We start from the raw sequence: 5,770 nt of genomic DNA, 5'->3' as shown, positions 1-5,770 counted from the left end.
AAAAAAAAAAAAAAAAAAAAAACACCCCCAAAAAACAAAAACCCAAAAAACCAACAACCCCCCCCCCACAAAAAAAACAAAAATGAGACTGCCATTTTTAATGGTGTTAACAGAGAAAAGCATCATTTAGTAGGATTGTCATTTTACATACACAGAGAGGTTCTAGTGAATAAAATTGATTTCTAAAATTGGGTCACACTTAGTTTTATAAAACCAACTATATTTTCCTCATTTTTAAAATTTTGTTAACTGATTAAATTTTTCTTAATTTAATACTGGCCTAGAGGTCCACGTTTTGCGGTATCTACCACAGCCAGTATTTTCACACTGTGTTCAAGCCTCTACAGAAAAGCATGGGAGAAAAACATTTAGGTCTTGTTCAACTTGTAGTCTTCTTCTTCCCTTTCAGGTATTATGTTGCATTTAAGATTGCATTTATGTTCATAGCAGTCTTAATTGTGATACCAGAAGCTGGAAACAACCTAGATGTCTCATGACAGAAGAATGGATACAGAAAATGTGGTTCATTTACACAATGGAATACTACTCAGCTATTAAGAACGAGGACATCCTGAGTTTTGCAGGCAAATGGATGGAACTAGAAAATATCCTGAGCGAGATAACTCAGACCCAAAAGGACATGCACAGTATGTACTCACTAATAAGTGGATAAGTACAGAATACCCGAAACTCATGCCACAGAACTCAAAAAAGGTCAACAAGTTGAAGTGTCCAAGTGAGGATGCCTCAGTCCTACTTGGGAGGGAGAAGAAAGCAATCACAAGTGGGGAGGGAGGAAGGGACCTGGGAGGGAAAGTGAACAGGTAGGGGGGAGTCCGAGGGAGAGGGGAACCTGATCTGGTATTGGGTGAGGTAAAAGGACTGAAGCCCTGAAATAAGGAGAAAGAATGGGAACAGGCAACCTTGGAAAACAGGAGGTTGAGGGGAATCTCCAGAATGCACCAGAGACCTGGGAGGTAAGAGACTCTCAGAACTCAAAGGGAGGGACCTTAGATGAAATGCCTGACAGTAGGGAGAGGAAACTTATAGAGCCCACCTCCAGCTGGAAGACAGGATATCAAGTGAGGGATAGGGTTACCATCCCACAGTCACATCTCTGACCCATAATTGTGCCTGTCTGGAAGAATTACAGGGATGGAAATGGAGAGGAGCCTGAGGAAAAGAAGGTCCAGCAATAGGCCCAAAGTGGAATCCAGCTCAAGGGGAGGTCCCAAGGCCTGACACTATTCCTGATGCTATGCAGCGCTCACAAAAAGGGATCTATCGTGACTGCCCTCTGAAAGACCCAACAAGCAGCTGAAAGAGTCAGATGCAGATATTTGCATCCAACTAATGAACAGAAGCTGCTGACCCCTGTTGTTGAATTAGGGAAGGCTGGAAGAAGCTGAGGAGAAGGGTGACCCTATAGGAGGACCAGCAGTCTCAATTAATCTGGACCCCTGAGAACTCTCAAACACTGGACCACCAAACAGACAACATACACATGATATGAGGCCCCCCAACACATAAAGTAGAGGACTTCTGGGTCTGTGTTCATTCAGAGATGATGCACCTAACCCTCAAGAGACTGGAGGTTCCAGGGAGTTTAGAGGTCAGGCGGGATCGGGGGTGGAGACATCCAGTGGAGACAGGGGGTAGAGAGGAGGTAGGGGATGTGGAACAGTTAGAGGGTAGATTGGGGGAGAGAATAATATATGGAGTGTAAAAAATTAATTAAAAAAACCCCAATGTTTAAAATTACTTCAAGTTTAATGTTGAAGATCTCATAAGATCTACACATTGAATAAGTAATAAAGTTGAAATCTAAAATTGAGACTTTGACTCTCAATTTAGATCTTGGAGAAATGACTATATCTACAGGCTTTGTAGCATTCAGCATCTTAAGAATAACAGAGACAGAGTTCAGAGCAGAGACTGAAGGAATGACCATCCAGAGACTGCCCCACCTGGGGATCCATCCCATAAACAACCACCAAACCCAGACACTATTGCAGATGCCAACAAGAGCTTGCTGACAGGAGCCTGATATAGCTGTCTCCTGAGGGGCTCTGCCAGTGTCTGACAAATACAGAAGTGGATGCTCACAGTCATCCATTAGACGGAGTACAGGGTCCCCAATGAAGGAGCTAGAGAAAGTACCCAAGGAGCTGAAGGAGTTTGCAGCCCCCTAGGAGGAACAACAATATGAACTAACCAGTAACCTCAGAGCTCCCTGGGACTAAACCACTAATCAAATAAAACAGACGGAAGGACTCAGTGGCTCTAACTTCACATGTAGCAGAGGATGGCCTAGTTGGTCATCATTGGGAAGAGAGGCCCTTGGTCCTATGAAGGTTCTATGCCCCAGTACAGGGGCATACCTGGGCCAGGAAGCAGGAGTGGGCAGGTTGGGGAGCAGGGGGTTGGGGGGGGGAGGATAGGGAATTTTCAGAGGGGAAACTAGGAAAGGGGACAACATTTGAAACATAAATAAAGAAAATATCTAATTAAAAAAGAGTAACTATTTATGACTGGATATTTAATCAGACTTAAGATTTTCAGGGGTCTAAGATAACCTTTTAATACAAACGCCTCTTCCACTAAACACAAAATTCTAGTTCTACCATTATTATAAGTCCAAAATTGAAGTTAGACAGAATTTTGGAATGTACTCTGGTAATTTCAACAAATCATTATTATCTTTCTTCACAATGGGTAACCAGAAGTCATCCATGAATAGCAACAAAAAAGGAGGGGCAGGCGCAGGGAGTCTCAAGGCACACCTGGGAGCTTTCCAAAGTTGGGAATTTGGGACCAGACTGCTCCTACTGCCCAGTCTGTGGGTTTTGGCAGGTAACACTAGACTTCATCTATGCTGGTTGGCTAGGGAGGTGAGGGGGAGTGTCTCGTATAAATAGACAGAACAGGAAGAAGGATCAAGGCTTAGAATGGAGAAAGGGGTCATATTTTTCCCAGTCACCTTTTCCTCCTCCAGAGTCTAGACTTTCCTGAAGGTCAGGGCTGCAGAGAGTTCTATGAAGATTTATGTAGCTCATATTCAATTCAAGACCTGTCTTTTGGGTGACCAGGCCAAGTTGCAAACAACAAAAATAATAATAATGAAGGAGATCTAATTCTTCAGAACTGCTCATAATAACACTTTTTTTTTTTTTTTAAAGGGAACAGGAATTTCAGAGCTGGCTGGAATCTGGTCTGGATGTTTATTTTCCTCATTGTCTCAGTGGAAAAAAAGGGTGGGTGATTCAGAAAGCAGCCTCCACCTCTGGCCTGGGGCTTGAGTCAGTCTCCACCCTGTTCTTTACTTTGCTCCTCAACAGCTGGGTTGTAGTCTGGGGAGATTCTGCTTCTTGCCTCCCACACTGGCTCTCAGCTTCCAAGAAGGGTCCCAAGAGAAGCTGTGAATCTAAGTTCAGAGAAACAACACCAAAAGGTGGGAGAGGGAACAGGGAAGAAAAGGCCTCTCAGGAATACGAGAAGGGAAATATTTCTCCCCTACCTTATTCTATCCTAATTTTTCACTCCCCCACTTTCATCATGGGGTGGCAGGGGAGAACAAGGTTGTCAGAAGGCATCTGTGTGGACAGCAGCTCTCCCACAGCTCTCTCTGCTGTCTAGCAGGAATAGGGGGTCTAGAGACGGATCAGCTGTTTAAAGACCCCTCACTGACATTCTTCCATAGGATGCTGCATACTTCCCCAAAGCATTCCTAGGAGTGTTGTATGACCCCAGATGAAAACCAAGGCTTGAAATATTCTGCTAGAGAGATAGGAAACTCAAGGATTACTGGAAGCTTAAATATTTATAAAACAGATTTTGGTGAGCAGCTCATCAAATACTTTTTAGTAGAGAAAATGTGGAAGAAGAAAACATCTAGAACTCTGGGAATTTCATTCCACAGAATTAGGCTAACTACTGTCACAAAACTCTTGCCAAGGGATAAAGGATAAAGGAAAAGCTAATTCCATGGAGAGAATACAGAAGAGACTTTGACTCTATTTCAAAATCTTTACCAGTTACAAAATAGGACTTTTGGTGAGCTGAACTCCCTGAACTCCAATTCATTCATAGTGGTTTGCTGGCTAGTTGGAGACAGACCATGTTAGCTTGCTAATTTAGCTGTCAGAGGCCACTGTTAACTTATAATATCACTACACTTATAAAATAATCAGTTGTCAGTGATTTATAAACGTCCTGCTGCTCTTCCTTCTGGCTGGCTATTTTGTGACTTAGAATCAGCTATGTCAGACTTGCCTGTGAAGAGTTTAGAACAAATGAGAAGGAGTTAGCAAACATAGTCTGAGGATGCATAAAAGCCTTGGGACTTAGCCCCAGCACCTTTGCTTTTAGGTCTCTGTTCCAAAATCTCCCTGTTCCTCCTTGTGCAAAAGAAATAACGTCAGTTGCCCCTTGTCACTTCATTTTTGTTTCAAATGAGACTACAGAAGGGTTTGCTGACAGGAAAGCTTTCTAAAAATGTTGGATATTTAAATCACATCCTGTTTATCTTGTTCTATAGATACAAAGAACATCTTTACTTTTACATCACCGTCCTCACTATATGGAAAGAAGCACTTGGCAGCTACTGTTCCTACACATTTTCCTGATGTTTCCTGTGTGATCTGGTATAACCTCTCCAACAACCCCGTGCTGAATCATTTCCATTTTCCAGATATAAAACCATAAGAGGTAAAAAGTTATTTATTTGGTATCAAACTGCAAATCAGCAGAAACCCTGGGTTTCAGCTCAGATGACCTGCCAGATTCCATAGTGGCTCTGTGGATCCTGGACAGCAACTGAAAAGTGAAGTGGGGAGGAGGCTATGCCAGTGCCTGACAAACACAGAAGTGGATGCTCACAGTCAGCCATTGGATGGAACACAGGGCCCCCAATGGAGGAGCTAGAGAAAGTACCCAAGGAGCTGAAGGGGTCTACAACCCTATAGGTGGTACAACAATATGAACTAACCAGTACCCCCAGAGCTCATGTCTCTAGCTGCATATGTAGCATAAGATAGCCTAGTCGGCCATCATTGGGAAGAGAGGCCCCTTGGTCTTGCAAACTTTATTTGCCCCAGTATAGGGGAAACACCAGGGCCAAGTAGTGGGAGTGGGTAGGTAAGGGGAGCAGGGGTGGGGAGGGAGGGTATAGGGGACTTTTGGGATAGCATTTGAAATGTAAATGAAGTAAATACCTAATAAAAATTTGGAAAAAAAAAAGAAAAAAATTGAAAAAAAGAAAGAAAGAAAAAAAAAAAAAAGCAAAGCAGACCTCAGATTTCAGGATTCAAAGGGTGAGAGCTTTCCTAACACTGGCTGGTTGCTCAGCACATGAATAATTCATCCACGTTTTTTCAGCTGAAAGCTGGTTCTTTTTGTAGATGGTACATCTGGTCGGGGACAGCTGCCTGTGCCTGGCCACCAATGCAAGGACCCAGACATGTCTATTGGTAAACACAGCTCAGAGCAGTTATTGCTTCCTTATGCTAAGTTTTGAAAGTCATTTTGATTCCTAAAGGAAGGGAGAGTTTTAATTCTGTATATAAACACAAAACAAAAATGGGTCCCACCCAAAAGCATTGTACATATTCAATGCAATCCCCATCAAAATTCCAACTCAATTCTTCAACGAATTAGAAAGGGCAATCGGCAGATTCATCTGGAATAACAAAAAACCTAGGATAGCAAAAACTCTGCTCAAGGATAAAAGAACCTCTGGTGGAATCACCATGCCTGACCTAAAGCTGTACTA

General features: G+C 42.9%; 1 protein-coding gene across 1 annotated transcript in view; it reads right to left on the bottom strand.

The window, feature by feature from the left end:
• Positions 1–5,770, bottom strand: part of Gab2 (GRB2 associated binding protein 2) — a 193,390-nt gene that overhangs the window by 50,635 nt on the left and 136,985 nt on the right. The gene's annotated exons all lie outside the window — the stretch shown is intronic.

Source organism: Mus caroli, chromosome 7 (assembly GCF_900094665.2).
Source record: "Mus caroli chromosome 7, CAROLI_EIJ_v1.1, whole genome shotgun sequence".
Taxonomy (NCBI): domain Eukaryota; kingdom Metazoa; phylum Chordata; class Mammalia; order Rodentia; family Muridae; genus Mus; species Mus caroli.
Note: the sequence above shows the minus strand (reverse complement) of the source record. Positions and strands in the feature narration are given on the sequence as shown.